This window comes from Bombus vancouverensis, chromosome 5 (genome assembly GCF_051014615.1).
Source record: "Bombus vancouverensis nearcticus chromosome 5, iyBomVanc1_principal, whole genome shotgun sequence".
Taxonomy (NCBI): Eukaryota; Metazoa; Arthropoda; class Insecta; order Hymenoptera; family Apidae; genus Bombus; species Bombus vancouverensis.
The window spans coordinates 11,883,894-11,906,268 of NC_134915.1; the positions used below are offsets into that span (position 1 = coordinate 11,883,894).

Genomic DNA, 22,375 nt, shown 5'->3' on the forward strand with positions numbered 1-22,375 from the left:
ATCGAGACTTAAGGGACGCGGAATATTTTATTTGACTAGAGGAAAATAAACGACCGATTGTCGAGCTGATTGCAATTTAGCGGTTTTTTTTCCTCATATAGAAAATTGGAAATTGCAGAATAATATGGTACGCTGCTTGTTTTACATACTTTTGAACAAAATTCGTTAGTTGAAGTATAATTCTGCCCGATATGTTAACGCTCATACGCGTTTATTAAAAGCTATTGGAAACTCGATGAATTAAAATTCATTTTTCGAGTCGGAAAAACATTGGCACGGCAACTCTGATAATTAAAGCTTTTGATAGATTTATTAATTCAAAAACACGTGAAACTTTTTAAAAAGTGAACAAATATGTCCTTACATTTTCTTCGTAAAAACACATTGATTGTACCGAATGTTTCCTGATAATAGATTTATGTTTAAACTATAACAAGTTGAAAACGCGAATATTAATTGATCATTTATGTTCCAACGGCGATTTGTCGAATATAATTTATACGATCCACAGTTTCAACTTCGTTATGCGGTTACATCGTTTGCGGTACCATCGTTTTGTCGTACTTTTAACATTATTCTATTATAATTATACCATTTTTCATATATTTTCTGTTGTGTAAACCTAAATGAAAGAGGGAATCGTCGACGTAAAAGTATCAGGAATATCAGGATCGGTTAATCTGGCCGTAGAATTTCATGACCATGAGCGATAAATTGTATTTGCCACACACGAAACGTACTATTATGTGTAATGAATGGGAAACGTGACAAAGATTCTCGCTAAACACCCGGGAACGATTTATTCCTTTGATACGTAATCAAATATCTCGGCCAGCGATCAGCTGATTGCGAGTTTGAAGCTCTTTGAAGTTCTTGTCGCGTGCTTGTTATCTTACTGGGGATAATTTCGAATTAAATTTAAGAACGTTGCTACTGCAAAGCTTACTTTTGATTGATGACGTTTAGGATTTAAGAAATGATCGGAAGTTTGAGATTGTATAGAATTGTTCTTGCAATTGTTCGATCGATCTTCCATTTTATCAACCACCTTCCACATAATTTATCATCCGCAACGAATTTTGCATACTTTTCGTAGTATTTCACGAAATCCCGTATCCCGTTGCTCTTTTCATTTCTCTAAATTTTTATTCTACCAACAAGACAATTCCGACAGAAAATATGACATATTGAATTCTAACAACAAACTACGAAATTTCCCAACATTTCACAAACTTCGTTCATAACAAGATTCTAAACCAACAGAAGGCACAAAGTATTCACTTCCCCATTTCAAGTCATGAATCTTCGTAAAATCTTGCCTTGCCGATCGTTCATTAATTTTGACCGTAACAAAATTGCAAATCGAGAGAAAGCTCAAAATGTTGAATTTCTACTTGGAGCCATGAATCTTCCTAAAATCTGTTCTGCCGATTCGAAATCGCCTTCTGTACACTCTATCACCTCCCATGAATCTTGTAATCCCAAAATCGGTGGCCTGTTCATCCTCAATTTTCCTCAATCTTGGCAAACGATCGCCACGGCTCTCGGACTCTACCGGCTAGTTGCACGGTTAATTCGACAAGACGAATAACCCTACGGGCCGAACTATTCGTCTCGGCTCGATATGGACCCAATTTAGGTTCGGATAACCTGAAGGCAATGGCCCCGCGATTGCAAACCCTCTAGTAACAGAACAAGGGAGAGAGGGGGGGGGGGGAGAAAGAGACAAAGAGCTCTCTGGAAATCCCGCGTTATTTCGTGGTGGCGTAATTACGTACCACCAAATTGTTGCTGGCAGTTGCTTGACTCCTGGGTTTCCTTGGGGACCTATATCTTAATTGCGCGGTAATATAGTATGCGACGAGCCAGACTCTCCTCTGGCCAGCCTTTAAAGTTAATTACGCGTCCGGTAGTATTCGCAAACGATCGTGTTCCTTCTGTTTCCATTTATGAAGTACGCTGTTGGTAATCGCTAGAATTTCGTGCCATGAGTTTTTCGTGATACACGCTTTAAGAGAGTCGACGTGTATGGTTATTTGACTAATTTGCAGGTAGATCTGTAAAGTGACGAGTAAGATCTCTAGTTTTTAATTTAACAATACAATTTGTAATTCTTTTTAGCTCGAATTTAAGTGGATTTCCTGAATCTTGGTTTCTAACGTGGGATCATATTTATGACAGAAATCGTAGTTTCGATTCTTCTTTTTACAAGGTTTCATAACTTCGTATTACATCAGGTTGTCCAAAAAGTGTCTTTCTTTTACAGACCCGTCTTTTACAACAACGCATCTTTATACAAACATGAAACCTAATCTGTCGAACGTTGTAATCTTCATCTCGATAGAACAAAATGGATCATACGTAGTTCGATAAAATAATATAAAACGGAAAATGTCGTGCATCCACTATTTCTTTATAAAACGAAAGAAACTTTTCGGACGACCTAATATCTTCGTCGTTACGTTATTGCAAATAATGGTCGACTTATCCGTAACGCTAATTTTATTCCGTTTATACACTGACAAATTCTAAGAATACGTGTTTAAATAGCAATTCGTCCAAATTACTGGTTGATTCAAAGCTTGCACTACAAGTTTCTAAAAGAGTTAAATAGGTTCAATTTTAGAATGTTCCGTGTAATTTGAACGGCAAGAGGAACTCTATGTAATTTTTCAATGTTAAGAACGTCGTTCTACTTCGCACAACAGTAACAAATTCCAAGGCTGAATATCTAGAGCGTAACGGATTAAATTGGATCGTTGGTCGATCAGGTCGATCGATATCTTGAGATCGCGATTGATCGCCTTCGGCTGATCCAGCCGCCGGATGAACACGCCTTTCGGTTAATTGATATAGTGCTTTGCCTCGACACGGATCAATCTTAATAGATAACCTATGACCGTTCTGCAAGCAATTGTAGGTTCGGAGTAAACCGTCGTCAATCACGAAACCTAATACTCTCGCGTGGACATTGACATGTAATTTCGCATCGATGTGGCCAGGCTACGAATCTGTCCGTATTGCGTTCCAGCCCTTTGCAGCCTCGAGCGGTGCAATATTCCGAATCACGCTTGCTCGAAATCCTCCGATTTGCCTGAATATCGTCGAAACCTTACACGTGGTACCTACCAATTAATTCGACTGTAATATTTTACTTAAAAGAGGAACAGTGTAATTACTGCGTATACGAATAGAGAATAACGATTGGTACGATACAGACCTGTTTTATCGTAGAACTTTCTGTTACTTTATAGTCTGAAATACCTCAGTTGCGATATTTTTAAAATATCTCAGTCTCAATATTTTTTAAATATTTCAATTTAAACACCTAATCTTAAGCACCTAACATTTGTTAAGGAACATATCTTTCCACAGTTTTTTAAGGTTGATTCAACGAATTTATATTTTGTAAGCTTTTAAAAAATCTGTTAAATATCTGCTATAAACTCCTGCAAACATCTGTCACACTCTGTCAATGGAACGTCTATTATTTGGATACTGTGAGAAAATTTTAAGGCTGACTTTTTCTCGACAACTTCTTGTTTTTTCTTTTTTTTTTGGAGTGGTATAGCCCATTAGTCTTTGTTTCGATACCCACGCGACACTTTCGCTCAAAGTTGAAGAAGGTGATGAAAGATACAGGATTAGAAGATGCTTCTGCAGCAGATGCCATGCACCAAGAAGAGTGCAAGCGCATTCTCGGTCGTGGGACGCGAAATGCGGCCGGATGTTTGTCGCACGCCCAATCAGCGCCAATTCAAGCTTCTCCTCTCGACAGTTCCCTTACGTCGGCGCTAAGCCACAGACGCATGTCGTCGCGTCTTCTTCTGCGACACGACGCGTGACGCATCTTGCTGCCGAGCCGGCAATTCGAAGAAAATTGGAAACGTCCAGTCACCAGATCTGTGAATAGACCAATTTTCTTTTGACATTGATATTTTGGTCATATTTCATTGTCGCTCTCGTGCAATCTTTCACGATACTTGTGATCGTTGAATTCCGCGCGGTTGCGAACGTAGGTCAGAAGGTCTCCTGTATCTTTAAAATTGTATATCGCCACTGTTGTTCAATTTTCAAAAATTGTTTCATACGAATTTAATATGACATTGAAAGTTTCTTCGTTTACGAAATGGAGAGTATAATTTATCAATCTGAATAGATTAATGTACGTACGTATATTATTTATTGTAATAAGATTCAAAGCCTAGGATAATCCTTATTGGCATAAGTGCAACGTTTAGAAGATTTCGTTCGCTTTTTAACTTGTTACTTATATCTATGTTGCAGTGTTTCCAATGTAAATTTTCTAGCTTACATGTGTACCAAGTCTTACATTTCAATATTATATTACAATATATCTGTACTGTGAGAGAGTTATCATAACTTATCACATGTATTATTATATTAACTTGCCAAATTATACCAAGCATCATAATATATCTCAGGGAAAAGTTTTCAAGTTTTTATCATTTAATTCGATGGCTTAACGATGTATACGCACGTCATGAAACATTTCTAACTGACAAAGCAAAATTATTGAATCATGAATCACGATCATGCGTCATTCGCGACCTCCTATAGTTGATAGTTGATAGAGAATCGTTAAAGAGCTATATATTGCGTTCTATCGAAAGTTTTAACAAAGCGGCGAGAACAGTCTTGGAACTGGAGTTTCGATGAAGTTCATCCACGAATTCACGCGAGATGGAGAAAGCCCATTAATTTCGTTCGACGAAACCGCAACAGCGGCTTTACAATATGGTGCCTCGCGAGCGAATACATTGCGTACAGGACGCTGCGGTGCGCGAAACTTGGAAAAGTTGAATATTTCGGTGTGCTCCGACCGACATTTATGCTCCAAGTTTACACAACTCGATATTACCTTGACAAGACGGATGTTCGGAATAATCAAACTTGGCGAACAACCGCGATGAATAATGTATCGCTTTCGATATGCGTGCGCGCGCCCTCATTTTCTAATACGTTTCCGATGACACTCTGTTCACAGGCAACTATTTAACGCTACCTAGAGTTAGGAAAGATATTTTTTCCAATCGTTGGTTTTTTAAATTTCTAAAATTAATTGCACTATTTCTACCGTTTTCCCCCGAGACACACTGCACAGAGATCTGTTGAAACGTTCAACACGGGAATTACCGAACATTTCTTCGAACTTTTTTATTTCTACGATTTTTAACATTGCGTAATTGTTCTAATCTTGATACGTTCCTGATAACACATCGCGCGTTTGGAAGGAACCGCTGAACGTTGAAACGTTGAACAGTAGAAACATCGAAGACCTTACCAGACCTTTTGTTTCTGTAATTACTACCTTAATCAGAATTTTTTATAATAATGAAACGAAAAATTAACGAAGACAAATCAATTTAGAATGGATGGATTTCAGTCCTATTAAGTTCGACGCAACTGACTTTTAACGGGAATAAAACGTTTCATCAAAATGTAAAGAGATCCATAAATAGATTACCTTGAACGAAATTGATGTCGATTTTTATTAAAATAGAACCATTGTATCATTTCAATTTTAAGGTTAGGAGGTTAAGGAAGCATATTTATACTTAGAAGGGCTAAAGGAGTAAGATTGATTTGCCTTTATTAACTATCAAGCTCGTAATTATAAAAGTTTCTAGGTGAGGGATGACCTGGTTAACAGGTTAATTATAATCATCTATGTGCATACTATAGTTAGGTATACATTGCAGGTCGGTTCTAGTGTTAAGAGAGTCAAAATTAGATTTAAGTGATTAGCTTTGATTATTCTTGAACAAAGGGACGAATCGTGTTAAGTACATGACTCACTTGAGCTTATGGATAATTAAAATTCATATAATACACTCGAATAAATCCCAAGAATTTCACGGGTTAGCGAGATAATAGGTGGATCTCTTTATTAAATTTTATGTATACCAAAAATTTCAATATTTTCATTTAATTACTAATTTTATTCCATTACGTGAGACCAGAAGAATTTTAGATTTAAAAAATAAGAATTTTAAAATACCTTATATGTAGGTACTTCAATCCAATAATAATTGCATTCATTTGAATACGATACTGAGACGATGTGTTCCACTAATATGTCACTAGACACATATATTCGTTCCATTTTCTTCGTTTATATAGTAACTGTAAAAGTTGAACGAATTTATGATATTACCGACTACATCGATCAGTTATTTTCGTTTAAAAATACAATTCTCTATGGGAGAACTGCAATTGAAAAAAACGAGCAAGTTGACAAAGTATCGTTCGACTGAAATATCGAATACTCTCAATATGACAAGGGCAACAGTTTGAAACCGGATAGAAACGATACTTTCCGGACAAACATAATTCTCCAAGTTCTGCAAATTTCGGTATGTTTGTTCCTCCAGTAGTCTAATATCCTGCGGAGCAGTGTAGCTATTGTGTATCTTTCGCACGAAGAATAATCGCAGCAGATAGGAGAAACGGGTCGATATCTCATCCGTATGTAATAACACCGTTAATAATTTCTAATAACAGAGATAGGAATCACGAAGGTTTCCAGAATACAAATGAACGTGTCGATTAATTTATTTCTCCTTACGATTACATATTTTTATATTAGAATCGTTTAATTCATTTTATTTGGTTATTCTTTAAACTGTCAAATTATTCTTTATAGACACATCATCACGGATTAATTATTTATCCATCCTCGCTCTTATGTAATTTATTTTTGTTTCTCTTTATACATTTATACTTCACAAATTCACATATCCGTTATTCAATCATGCTTTCCCCTTGAAAAAAGGTCTATTTTTACGTTCCTATAGACACATGATTGAAGCCGAATCAAAAAGTTCATTGAACTCTAAACTGCACTTTGCAGGATTAAAAGAATTCTCTCGTCATTGGGCTTATACTGTACATGCTCGTCTATTAACCATTCCATCACATTCATTTTCCCATACATTTTATTTTTATCTGCCTGTATACACGAACGCAAGATCCAAATGGAAAGTAATTCTATTCAATTCTAGAAATTAGAACATTTCTGAATCGAACTCTGCAAAGTTAGGAAAGTTTCCTTACCGTTATACTCTTTCTCGATAAATTCATGTATCAACTATACAAATCATACTCACCCCAATTCTCGACTAAGGAGCAACCGGTCAGGTCAAACCGATCGGTCGATATCGCGTACCTCGAATAACTTAACGCTCAAGGTGGAGGAGGTTTAATTGATCGAGTGTTAAAGTAATCTAGCACTGTATTTGCACTTGTTGTATGAAAGTAACGTTGATGTTATGAACACGACGGTGATAAGATCTTGTTGGGAGTGAAGTATTTCACCCGCACGGTACGATGTCTGATGATGAACTGTCCTCCTACGTTGCTGATTCTCCCTACCAACCATTGACTTTCGTCTGTCCATCGTGCTTTTCCGGCTGGTCCTTTCCAGGGGTTTTTTACCTGACCTCGGAGTCATTAGATTTACAGCTCGGGGAGGACATGTAATTCGGAATTTCCTAAAGAAGGGAATGGACCTGTCCGTGCCATAAACGAACGACCACTGAAAATTCCGAATTCCGTCTTCACGCACGCCCGATCAAACGTAAAAGAAAACTCGTTCAATCTCGAAAATCAAGAAAATTCTAAACTACGTTTATCGAAATGTAGAAAATGTCGCTCTGCCCTTGGACAATCCATTTACTTTTCATTGCACTGTCCAAATCCAATTAGAAAAATCAAAGACTTCGTTTGATTCGAAAAATTAAGAGTATTTCCGAAGTACACTCTTAGGACGTCCGTTTAAAATCCTCTTACATGCAGAAACGCAAATTCTTTCTTGCTCCAATTCCCGTTGAATCGTTCGCTTCAAGTGACTCGAAGCTCACCAAAGGGAATAAAGATCCTTCTATCGGGGAACTCGAGCGGAACTTCACCCCTGCTCCGGCTTCTTTCCGCTATTAACATGTTCTTCGGAAGGAATTCATCGAGCCACGGAATCGCCGCCTTTTTCACCAGTCGCAGCACGAGTTCCTCGCGATCCCTGGCATTCCAGCGCGCGTTTCGCAGACGCAATCGGCCCGTAATTACGTTCAAGGGAAAAACGTGTCTGCGTGGCTCGGCGCGCAATATCTGGCCCCGTTGCCTCGCTTTTTATCCACTTTCAGCTGGTTCGCGCGTGTGCACGCGCGCTTCTCCGCGTCGCAGCGGGGAAAAGCGCGAAGATCCAGGCCTCGTTAACGATGCCAACGGTCGCAAAAAGTAGATGCGTTCCGTCATGCAGCGTCACTACGCTTTCCAGACCGAGTATTTATAACGTCTACGGCATTTACAAAAGTGACGCACTTTATCCGAAGGATTTTTCATTTTTCTATTTAATATTTATAGGAAATTGTAATTTTAGTCGTTTGTTAATTTAATGGGATAATTTGATAGGTTACTGATTAGGTTGTTTTAAGGCTAAGATACGACCACGTGCAACGATCGTTATGTTAAGCAAAGTAGAATTTCTTTTGATATTCAATGTGATTTTATTGTATATTTTTGTATTCCATGCTTTTTATGATTTAAATGTAGCAAAGAAAAGAGAGATATTTAGAAAGATGCAAAGGGCAAGAACAAGCGTGGAGATCAGCCAGGATACGTGTTATGACTAAGAATATATTTGCAAATTATTTTACTGAAAATGAACGACAGAGAAAGAAGAACGACATTTCCTTACCAGAAGAGAAAGGAAGGAAGTTGAGATATCACAAAATTATAAAAGTTTTGAACAATTTAGTTATTCGGACAATTTTTCTACTTAAGAAGGGCAAGTGAATGTTTGAAGCGATAGTAAGAAGTTGAGAGGAAGATAATGGAAGGTGTTCATTGTTTGCAGATGTTTGATGTAATTTGGAAGTAGGTAAAGAGGGATTTCGTTGCGGTGAATTGCGAAGTTGTTCTCGAAGACATTCAAGTCTCGTGACTAAAAACTCGTAAGCTCTTGTATCTTGATTCTCTTTAATCTGTCTTAAGCCGATGCTCTTGTACACCAGCTTTCAAACACTGATTGCAAAATTACGGTATCTTTCCCACCTACTTTTTCATTTCCTATACCTGGTACTTTACCCTTTGTGTATTTGCGATAACCAAGTCTGTAGCGAAAGGACTAATTATTTTTTTAATTACTCGCACTCGTATATAATTTTTAATCTTTTGTTGGATAATTCTTTATAATTGTTCCTTGTATGATATCTACTAATCTAAAAGTCAAAATTCGTATAATATCATTGCACGTTATATATTACAAGCCATACCATAATATGTCTGGCAGTCTGTATGAGTAGTAGTGTTTCGTACCGCTCATAATTTTATTTCTCCATCTACACGTTCGTGATACTTCCATGAACGATATGACATTTTTGTAAATTTCTTAACTCTTGATTCACTAAATAAAATTTTTTATGAAGCGTCATCTTGAAAGTGAAACAATTAATCACAATTGAGGAAAAATCTCAGATTCCAGCGCCTGCGTAGCCAGACTTGATCGCTATTCTCAATCCTAAAATTGTCAAACTGCATAATGAACTCGACGAATTTCCTCCAACTTGGAAAATCCTTCAACCTTCTACCAAGACAAAAGACTGACTAGGAACGTTCCTCGGCAAATTCGAGCGTTTCAATCCGGAATTCTATCAAAGTTTCGCGTTAATCCAGCTTTGATAGTGCCAGGATGGCAGTCCATTTGACTGTGGCAAACGACACACGCCAGTCACGTAACAGTAACGTCGGCAACGTGACGCATTTCTGGATCAGTTTGCCGCGGAACAATGTGCTCTCGGATCACTGGCCCATTAACATTGTCCTGTTGCTCTTGGAGGGTCTGCGTGAGAAGCGAGCCCAATTCTGTCAATTCTGAGGCCAGTCCACGAGGCTACTCAGCAGAGGTCTGCGATGTTAACTTGCAACTCTCATCGATTCCGGTGTAAATATACCCGGCAACATGTATACGACCGTGCAGGATTTCCGTTACGCTAGATATACCGCGTGTAACACGAATCGTCGAGGAACGAGACTGTACAAAGGGAACGGCCGCTGCTACATACTTCGATACACTGAATACAGCTTCATGGGAACCAGATAACCTTCTCGAAAGAATTAATAGCTATCTTGTGAACGAGCTGTTCGAACGATGGAAGGAAATTGTGAGGCCTTATGATCGAACTGTATTTTATATGAGAATATTATGTATGAGATATACAGGGTGAATTGGAAATAAGTATACACCTAGCAAAAATGAGGTTCGTCTAATATTTCCCTACTTATGGTTTTTACTATTAATTTGTATTCCTACGTATATTGTACGTCTCAATTGTAGAAATTTCTAACTAGCCTCCAACGTGGTATTAGTTTAGTAAGAAAATTTGTGGACTAAATTGTTTGCCGATTTTGTACTACCTATATGCATATTTCATATAATTCAACGGGTCCTGCACGACGATCAATACACGAACGTTTTGATTCATCTAAAGTGTAAGTCTGATTCTATACAATTCGATCTTTCTGTCTCTCTCTATATATAAAGTAGCAACAGAAAATATTTTTACATGCCTTCATCTTCCAATGAAGCGTTTCTTTTTATGATGTTCTATATTTCACAGAAATTTTCGTAGCCCCATCGACGTACTACTAAATGATACGAGATTTAATATACTTGGACCTAATTGATTAGATATAATAAATACAACATGTAGAAATGCTTCTTGTAATCGTTGAATGTATTAGAAGTTTTTTCTTTTATCGTTGAAACAAGAACGAGTTTGTAGTACGAAAATTCGAGAAGCACAGTAGGGTCGATCATAAACCGTTTATGGCTCGAAAAAGAATCCCCTGGATCAATAGCGTGACAAGCGCAAGCAAACCTTACAAATCTAGTGGACACACGCGATCGCACGAGATTATCGGACCTACGGGTCATCGGGTAAGTTGTCTATGGCTAATCCACGATTTTCGCTCATCTACCGAGCGAACGACAGTAATACATCCACGGGGAACCCTCCAGGCGCACTTCGATGAATTATCCGCAGCGTGTAACGAACATTCTCGTTTCCTACCCGCGTTTCACCAGTTCTCGATATACCTGTGTCCACAAATATCGCTCTAAAGCTTCACTGCACGAGAGGCTCCATTGAAAACGCCCTCGTCTGGAATCCGGAACCTCGACAAAGCTTCCCACGCGAGCGTGAAAGCTTTCAGCGTATGGACTTTGACGAATCAGCGAGGATATCGCGTGAAAACGGTCCAGGACGACGCTGTACTAAATCATCGTGGAATTAGAAGATACATGGCGTCTCCTCGATAGATGGGTTGAAATGTTAAACAATGTTAATGGCAAGAGTAGGAAGTTTTAATACTAACGAGATACACGTGTCTTTTAAATTCTGGTATTTGTATATATTATTTATTATTTCAATACTATGGTTTTTTATATGGCTTTTATGGGATAGAGGGGGTGGCAAACGATGCGAGTGACAGAAGTGAAAATTTTTAGTTGAATGAGGAAGCGTGTTTTCGTTAATTTTGTTTTAAAATAAACCAAAACTAGATTTCCGCTCTACACGAACCTTTTCCGTGTACCACTCGACACATTAATACTCATTGAAATATTTCAATAAAATTTTCTCACATATTAAATATAGCCGTGAAATTTCAGGATGATTCTATCTCGCGATAGAAATAAAAGTTAAAATAAATTATTTCACTGCTAATAATCCTTTTACTGTATTTCACATAAAATTTAAATCGTTTGTCGGTAAAAAGAAAGTTCTTTTATTTTATTGATACTTCAATCTTCTGCCACAAAAAGATCTTTTTATTTTTTCGGTAATAGCATCGTTTACCATTTTAATGTTTCAATTCTGTTCGCCCCGAAGGAAGAGGAATTCATCATGCAGGGACATTCTGTGCGCCACAAGACTGTCTGGTATTTTGCCTGGAACGTAAAACACGCTGGTGATAAGAGTACGGATGAATCGGTGGAAAAATTGGACGGTCACCAGGGTCGACGAAGTTGAATGTCTGTTAATAAAGCCCTGGCTGATAAGATTCGTTGGTGGTCCGGTCTTAGGGATTGAAAGAGATTCAACCGTTGATGAAAGAATTTTGGGAAAGGGATACGTTACGTTGGAAATTGGAAACCCTAAGCCCTTGAAGAAGCAAAAAATTCAAAAGAACAAACCTCGAGCTCTATGACAATGATAAGATAGACGAATGACTGGATTTGAAAAGATCTTCATAGAAAAATTAATGAAAAATTTAGTTCGAGGATATTTTCAGGATATATCTGTCCGTAATAATTTATGAATATTTTAGAATATTCGAGAAAATGGTAAATCTCTATGCGATAATTTTTTTAATCATCTGCAAAAAGTTGAATTCGAAGCTTTTGACGTGTTTGAATTTCGTAGATTATTTAGGTCTGTTTAGGATCTTGGCAATCTTTGATCTAATTCCATTAAAACCGAAGATCAAAGGGCTCTCAATCTCCGAGAGCTTTTAGAAGGGTAATCTAAATCGCAGATATCAGTTGGTCTCTAATTCGGCGACTCTTTGAACTCATGGCATCAGTACGAAACTATAATGGAATTAGAGTTTCGTTTCTAAATCCGTCACGCATCGAGATTCAGATCCTTCGTGCCTAAATCCATTAAAACTTGGCCCATGTCACTGATCTATCTAACTTTATCTTGTTTCTAGTTGCACTCGCTAGTTTCTAAATTCACTATTTATTATCCCGTTAATTAAAACTATAGTATCATAATGAATCTATAAGTCATGCGTAAATAATACCTTGATATTACATGGTGGCAATTAACGAAAGAATGAGAAGTAATTCATCTGTGTTTAATTGATTTCGATGAATCGAGAATTTTTCATTTCTATTTCCTATAATAATTAACATTCTGCGATAAAGTAAATACAGCGCATACAGGTAAATTATTTAGCGGAGAGCCAAAATTAGAAATTAATTTAATTTAAAAAGATATATTCTTGTTTCGAATCGAAATCGATTAATGATGATCGTCGATTATTTCAATTTTTTTTTCTTTCCTTTTTAAATATGAATCTTCTATATCGCAGCAATTTTCTATAGCATCGAATGATCGTTAAGAGTTCATAATACTGAGTTTTGAAAATTCTGTTCCTTATTCTCCATTGACTTTAACGAAGCATAGTGTTTCGTACGAAAGAGATATACTTCCAAAAGATTGACATAACTTACGGCAGAGTACACTACGGCGTCAATCTTCTACAACGTCAGACAATCCATAGATAATAGTTGATGGAACACAAAGTTCACAAAGTGCCGTTCATCGAGTTCGACGAGCTATAGTTTCCTATAGATATTATATAAAGTATCCTACCAAAATATCGACGTCACAATGTTGTAGATTGTAGCGTCAATCTTCTATAACATCGGATAATCCATAAGAGTCTATATACCGTTGAAATTTCACCAACTTTAATCTTTCCAAGTATATCTTTGGAAATATCTTTCTTGGAAATATTCGTTCGAAAACATCGACGTTTTGTAGAATAATTGTCTGGCAACGTAATCTTATTCTACTTAAACGACGTTTAGTAGTCTCGCTGGTTCTTGCGCTTGCATATTTTGTTTCTATTCTGATTTTCTATCGGTAGAGTAGGTTTTTAATTGAAAATATATATAATAATAAAGATATATAAATATTTAAATTTATCAATTTTATAGCGATAATACATTAGACTTAGAAGATTTAATTTTGAAAATTAAATTATCACGAATTCAAAACTTCTTCTAATAAATTATTTCTTTATAAATTATTCTGACAAATTATTTTTATGCAACTATTTCGGATTAATTTAGGATGTCAAAAAGTCAGTTGATATTTTATATGTGTCATTTTCTGTATTTAATTTCGGCTTTTACGACCTGGAAATGGGCTTGGTTTTGCAACTCGCACATACTTGTATCTTTCTCACGCCTAGTTTCATACATGCAAAGTTTATAAAAGTAAGTCTTTTCTTATACATATATGTACATATACCTGTGTGTATTATAATTTAAAGTTCTCCTAACACCTGTATCTCTGTAAAAACTGTAATATGCTATCACACGTTTACATTTGCCTTAAATTATTCTCATTTATATCTGTTACAACGGTTTATTATGAAGTTATTTCGCTAATGAAAAGAATACAACTATCTTTAGAGACTCTAAAACTCAGAGATAAAAGAGATAATTACAAGCTCCGAGTCGCTACTCCTACATTACAGTCCTACTTTAGTGAGTACTAAAATTCTGCATACTTTATGCGTTGCTACATAAAACACCCTCTTCTTTATTAAATGTCTCGTAAACTATTCGATATCTACAATTCTAACAATACATCAAACATTCATTTCATAAAAATCATTGCAATTTTTTCACTTGCATGTGCACCATCTTTTATGACACAAATACATTCAATAACAATATGTGTTCCAACACGCTATCCAGCGCCCTTTTCGTTTTCCTAAAGCTTTTATTTAAACGTCCAAAAAAAAAAGCAAAAACGGCTACGTGTCAGTTGTCAACACAGGTATTATCCCCATGCTATTATTAATACCAATATTTAACAAAAAAACGGACCATAGTTATATTACATCGGCTCGCTGCTTAGCAGCGTTTGTGACACAACTCAAAAAATTTCAAATTTTGCGTCAGAGGGCAAAATTATTACCCGTGTCGCTATCAACCTTAGCTACGTTAGTATTACAACAACACTTGGTCGTCTTCGGTTGTTTTGTGACGCTACAAGTGAAAGGTCGTACTACTTTCGCGAATAGTGACATATCTTGCGTTAAGTCAGCCTTATAACGTTGTTGAAACGACTCACGAAGAAGTTTTCGTAAATTTGGGAAAGCCTCTCTGCCATGAAATTTTCTCTCTTTCAATTGCACCACTGTCGCTGCCAAGCAACGAAATGTAGAAAATAGAAAGCAATACGGAAGTGATTATCATTTTAATACAGAGCGCAGAATTCTGTAGAAAGGCAGATCTCTTTAAAATTTCTTCGCGTCGAGTCACGACCTCGACACGAATCTCTCCATTTGTCGTTATCATCATCCTGTTATTGCCTCTTGATCGCTGGTACTTTGACCGAAATCCTTGAGACATTCCATGCTGGTAAATTTAACGCTCGCACGCGCGCTATCTGACACTCGCCGCGATGCAACTAATGTGCGAGCTGATACTGAAACTGCAGCCGCCGTATCCGGCGGATCTTCGAGGCTCGTCGCAATAATCAGTAATATATGTGTGTGGTGCAGCGATCCTGATAGGCGCGGATGAATGCGCGATATTACGCTTCTCGTGCCGTTTGATACTAGCGCGACAATGAACGTGCACGCCATTGTCTGACTGATGCTATTTTCTTTATGATACTTCGTCGTTGTTGACGATAAAAGAATTTTTATGAGAATAAGAATTTACGAGAATATCCAATTGAAATAGATGAATTGATTTTTGCGATTACATTGCGAGAAATTGAATTTAGGACAATTTAGCAAGCTCTAAATTCGCCGCGATTTGATTTTTCTGAGCGATATTAAATTTAGAATATTTAAACGGACATTAATTGACGTCCTGTTCCAATTAACGAAGATCTACTGCATATTTCGACGAGAATTCAATTTAGCGCACGTATTTAGCACGTCTTATGTATTTTTATGTTGTCCAAGGGTAATATAAGTGAATACGAACGAACTCTTCGATCTTGTGGTTTTTAAATAATTACCGAAGGATATTTATATCACCTGATCTTCGAATCCTTATATTAAGATTAAAGTCGGAATTCAGATTGGATTTCGTCGTAAATATACTCGTGTTTGTTGCATTTGCTCCATAAAACACAGCATCGCGTTAAATCCAACGATTTACGCCTTTCAAATAACCGGTTAAAGAATGATTCTCTTAAAAATCTTTGAATTATTCTATCCCTTTCATTTCTATTTTACGATATACTTCGCTTTGTATGAATAAATCATCGAGAAACTTCCTAATACCTTTACAATTCCCCATTGAAAACGATCCAGACCCTAAATTCTCATCTTGATTCCCCGCCACTTTCCGATACATTCCCTCGCACAGAAACTTTATGAGCATCTCTGGTGAAAGGAGACGAGCGAAGATAAAAATAGGCAACTACCTGGCCCAATAATTGGACTGCTAATCAATAGAATGCGATCGTTGGTCCGTGATGAACCGTTCAAGGGAAACGATGCAATTTATACAGACGCGCCGCTATCAGCGCCCACACGCGCCTCCTCTACTCGCACACGCGCGTCCCCGTCCGGGCACAAAGAATTATTGGCTTCCATTTCGCTGCACGGTTATAGCAGTTGCATCTGTCTATCGTCCAGTGGCTTCCTTCCACCCTCTAGTCGCAATCCTCTCGTCTGTGCACGCTGTACATCAACTCGACACAATTCGAAACGTATCGACCTGTGCTCTAACGTTCTCTCTCTCTCTCTCTCTCTCTCTCTCTCGCTTTAACCCTTTTTCCAGTCGTTGGCTTGCTTTCGATCGTAGAAGGGCGAGAAAGTCGTTTTTGTCGGCTAAAACCCTTCGCCAAGGCCGATTCATCACGAACGTCCGACAAAAAGTCGATGGAGGATTTTTCAAAGGAAAATCCGCGCCACAGCCCGAAGCGTACATCGTTACTATTGTACGAAATATTTATGACCGGTAGATAGGTATACGTCGTATGGATTATAGTAGTGCATTTGGTAGGCAAGAACTCGTTCGTTGTTATGTATGCGATTCGAAAAGCATGTGCGCATTGTACGAGAGATATCGATTGGGATTTTGAGCACAGGGATCTTTCTGAGCGGAAGTTAGAACGGAAATAATTTAGGATAGAGTTGGAATTCTGTTTCATTCGTTTTTACGCATATGGAATATTTTGAACATTTTGAGAATATACGTGTACAAATTTCATTAATTTACGGATACATGAAAATTCATCATGTGTATCGATTTTGATAATGGTTTACCGAGTACGAACAAATTGAGACGTAGTACCGAATGCAGCTTCAATTACACAGAGTCAATAGGCTACTACCTGAACAACTAATTTCGACACATCGTGCGTTCTTTGTAGAAACAACAGAACAGTCGATGAAAGTACACGTGTTTTTTTTGAAACATTTCCATTTATACTCATATCTAAATACTCTATTCCAAATATTCTGATACTGCGATACTTTAAAGCATTCCGATAATATTCTCTAATCTGTTGTTGCATGTGCTCAAGGGATTAGCTCGTCGACCTTCTCAAAATCTCTTCTACACAATGATCAGTGTACCCCAACACAAACCTACATCAATCACGTTTCCTATTCAATTCTCGGATTTCTCGCAAAAACCAATCTTATCCTTCATCCTTCTTCATTTCCCTAAAAAATCAATTTTACCCATTCTCCAGACTTGCAGAACCTGCACACACCTCTGTCACACAAAGCAGGCTCTTTATCTTCTCTATCTCTCCCCAGAGAACTGTACACCGTTCCATTCCACGATATCATTATCTTTCATAGAACGTTAACGACGAACGCGACGTCCGCTGGAAGCCGATTATCCACGATTTTAGCGTGCATATCGGCGTATTGGTGGAAGGGTGGATTTCTACCTTTGAACGTGGTCGTCCTGTGCTTCGAATGATCGCACACGTTGATACTCGAAGCGTTTTTAGGTGCTTAGGTATTCAAACAGCGCGGCGATTGGTCGCGGCGCGATCGTCGAGACACTTATCGATGTAAACGCGGCCGATATGCAACGTGGAGGGTTGGCCCTTTTCACCGATAACCTCGTCCTCTTTCGCCGTTTCGAGCACAACTTTGCATTATCGGCACGTCGCCGGAATCGCGCTTATCAAGCAGCCCGTGCGAGCTGATCTCGCGTTAGTCAACCGGTCGAGAGCGCGTTGATTAAAAGGCTTTTAATCGCCAAGCCATCGATAAAAAAGCGCAGGCGAACCGACTAGCGAGATTTCTGTATCTTGTGGAAATTTTCGGGAATTTTGCGTCTTGATAAGAATTGAAATATTTGTGATGGAATCTTTCGGCCCGTGAGTAGGTTCTTTTTCATTTTTTGGATATTTTTCCGCGTATAATCGCTCGCAAACTTCTATGTGAACACGCATGCTTTACATTCGTCCAAAACTATATTGAATTACATACTTCGTACTTCTTCATCTCAGAAACGGTATCGTTAGCTACACCATTTTTTGATGTAACATTTCTAACATGGTTTCACATGATATATCAATCTTTTCAAAAATTTCTGAGGGAAGTTTCACCGTAATATATGAAAATATCATCTTGGAAACGGCTCGAATAGATAAATAAATAATTAGAATTCACCAATTCACCACATTATTTATTTTTCGTTTAAATCATATGGACTCAGATAAGTGAATTCAATCAGCAAAGGTTCAGTTGATCGGTCTTCCACTAAAAGTTCGTTCGAAGAAATGAACTTCTACTGTACTATGATAAAATAAGTGAATAAAAGAGCGGATTATTCGATCCGACTACTATGATGGCTTGATTTTATCTTTCAACTGAACTATATGATTGTCTAAGTAGATATCTGTTTTTGATAAGAGGATTGGTTACAAGAATCGACTATTCGATCCGACTACTATGCTGGTTTTATTTTAAAACGTAAGGTACGACGGTTAAAAAAGCTTTGTGAACTATGTGACCGTCCTCGGCTGGAAGTTTTCTCCAAAGGTGGAAACTATATGCAAATATTCTGATCATCATCAACCAACCCTCCCTCAATGTTTATTGGATTATAAGCTAAGAGCAAGAACGTAGGTTGAATTATTTAATTATCACAGCGTATTATTAACACGAACATTGTTAAGATTTTATTTCATACAAACATCATTAAGAAGGAATACAAACGTGTCATTTGCTAAATAATCATTTCCACGAATTTTCTGAAAACTGTAAAGATACTCGAGTGAAGGCTCAGAGCTGTCATAATCGAAACGACAGTGCCTGATTGTTCTTGATCGCGGCGACTCGGTTGATCCGCCGTTTAAAGGGCGAAAAGCGTTCTCAATGTACGCTCAGATGTTGTCCTAAGCTTCTTTTCTGCGACGCTGCAAGCGGATTACCGTCGAAAAGAATTATCCGACTGATCTCCGTGAAACCTTGCACGCTGCTGCGACCGTCTCGTCCGCGCTTTCTAAGCGGACGCCACCGTGTAATCTTTAAGCGACGTAGGGATCGGTAAACAGCGAAATAAATTAACGAGATAAAGCGATGCTTCTACTTGCCGCGATTCCCTTTAACGACACCACGCGTCCGCCGCGATTTTATCGTCGATCTTCTGCTTCTTCGTGTTCCTCTCTTCAAGAGTTTAGCTTGCAGAGGGATGATCATTGGCTGAATTGAGCCGGCATTATCTCCATAGTTTTCTTCTTTGGATATAGCGAACATTTATTACTGGTTCTTAAGTGTTCAAAGATTATCAAAACATTCGCCAATCTTTTCAAAATACTCGTTCTTTTTCTCAAACTCAAATCTTTTTCTTCCTACAGACAAAGTTCTTTCGAAGCACAAATGATCACGATCGCTCGTAAAAGCGAATTCTTTGGTATCTTTTATCTTGGCTTAACTCGATAGATTATTCTTCCTCAGAGTAGAATTTAAGATTTCGTTCGATTTTCAGAATCACGATGTAATTCTTAATCAATTTCTTCGAGTTAGGAACCTATTGAAAGATGCTACGCTAGTAGCACCCTTATCTCACGACGTTTTACGTTTCAACACTTGCAGGATGTCTACAGCTAATTCAAATAAATAACACAGCCAGAGATCGTAACTCTATCGAACGTATTCTCAAAGATACCGAACGACACGTTTCGTTGCGTTAGACGGTCCATAGATGAAGATTAAGGAGGAACGCGACATGGAATCTTGCCGGGCGAATTTCAGCAGCTGTGGTACGTCATTAGAGGTATTTCCGCCTAATTGTTTCATCGTGCAGCTCCCCAGATCCCCCGCTGGACCGTTTGTCTGTCTGTTTCCCGCGTTCAGGGCAACAGTAGCCCCAGCGGGACGTCTTCGAGAGCTCAGAAATTGCGACCGTTCCAGCATGCCGCGTCCTTTGATGACGTATTAATTGGCCCAACTTTGATACATCTCGCAGAACCGCGGCGTTAATAACGTTTCCTACCGTTGAATCTCGCCATGGCGAGCGAGTCGGGCTTGGATTGAGCCGTGTGCCGGTTTTGACAGCCGTCAGATCGCATTTTCGCTTGAAAATCATCAAACCGATTGTCTCTCGCCCTCCAGATCCAACCAACGATTAATTTTCTTTGACGTTCCGATTGGCCTAGTGACATCTTATTTTTCCAATTGATTAATGATAGCTTATATTTGAAAACCGGAAAAGGGTGTCAGACAGGTGCGTATCAAACATCGTTTTCTAGGATAAAATTTTAATTGCAAGAATTATTTCTTGGTGATATTTATATTTGATAATGGTAATAACGTTTATGTCGTTCAATGTACTTTACGTTTCATCGTTCTAAATGTTGTGAGAATTACCAATTTTAGGAAGTTTTAGGAATTTAGGAAGTGTTAAAACGAAGCTGTTGTAATTTCTTCGTTTGTAAGTCTCTTTGAAGTAATTCACGCACTACAAACTTTCTTGCGTGCAACGGGAAAAAAGTCTTTAACGTTCTCCACGTATAGTAGATTTATGCTGTCGGGAACAGTCGTTACACTTCTCATTAATTCAAGTTCACGTGGAAGGATATAGTTCTAAAAAAATAATTTTATTATAAATCTGAGAACAAACGAAGGATCAATAAGTGATTAATTTTGGAAAGGAAAATTCACCAAAGCGACGTAAATAATAAATGATGGATATTAAGGTTACTTTGAAACGTTAAAAAGTGATTTTGGAAAGAGTAATTCTTCGATAATCCAAGGGTCTTGATTAATATTCAGAGGAATTATTCATCAAAATCTAGGATTCGGAGGATTTAGGAATTGTGAAGGGAATTTTATTAACTGCCGAACTGTCGAATTTTATTCGTACCAACGTTCGCCATTCGACGTTCCAGGAAAATCTTCACACGAGTCTACCCAACTAAGCGAATATAAGCGATGGTTAAGTGACTGAATTAGAGACGAAAGATTGCGGCCATTTCTTTCTGTTAAGTGCTCGTAAGGCTGATATATGGAAGTCCATAAACAAACGGTGTAGAATCCAGAACGGTCGTTGGTGAGTTTTGGTACAGCTGCCAAATGTAATTGAAAGAAATAAACGTTGCAGCAAAATGCTGCCGCTTCGTTACACGCTCTCAGCCTGTCACCTCATAAGCAGTTGCTTCGTTTCGACTTTTTCTACTGCGTCAATTGTATTAAATCGTTCCTTTGAGAGAACCGAGGAATAATAACAGCAAGATCAGAATTTTCACATCGTTCCGGATTCGAATTAAGATTATCGAATTGCTTAGAAGATTCGTGGCTAAATTTAAAAAGAAAATCAACACCGCTCTATTGTCATAGAATTAAAATTTGATCGAATAACTCGACAAATTTTCTTTTCCTTTCTCGCCTTTTCCTAATTTCGCTAAGTACAAGATTAGATTGATTGTCAGAAAAATACCACAAACCTAGAATGTAATTACTGGCATTGTAAAAGTAGAGACGTCATACTGCGATAATTGTACCATTTATAATTCGATAGTCTCAAGTTCTATAGGTACACGCACATACGTATCGACGTAGCGTCGTTTCTCAATTAGATATTTTACAATTTAACAACGAAAAGTTGTAATAAAGCGGCAACATGCAAACGAAAGTTCTACCGGGACGATAGAATGGTATGCAAGTAAGATAAACAGCGGCAGATAAATAGGCCATAACCGGCACACCGTTCTCAACTGTAGTTCGTATCTACGGTACACCATGCTTCGTTAAAATCAACGTATAGCGGCTGTGAAATTTCTAAGTCATATAGGCCGAACATATCATGAACTGTTCGATGTTACAGAAGATTGACACCGTAATTTATTCTACCATCTATTGTAATCTACGTGTTACAGCATACAAATTTCACGTTTGTTAAAATCAATATCTCGACGATGCTTGTGCACAGCACTGCGCAGAATTTGAGTTCAATCGACTATTATGGATAGTCGAAAGCTATAGAAGATCGACACCATAGTCTACCTTACTATAAGCCGTTCAATGGTGACTTTTCAGACAGGAAATTGGTGTCTATAGAGAAGAGGATTCGAAGCAGTTTCTGTCGGATGACTATTCTTGGATCTCAATTCACAGGCAATCC

General features: G+C 37.9%; 1 protein-coding gene across 1 annotated transcript in view; it reads left to right on the plus strand.

The window, feature by feature from the left end:
• sfl (N-deacetylase and N-sulfotransferase sfl) overlaps positions 1-22,375 on the plus strand; it is a 161,022-nt gene that overhangs the window by 66,162 nt on the left and 72,485 nt on the right. The window lies entirely within an intron of this gene.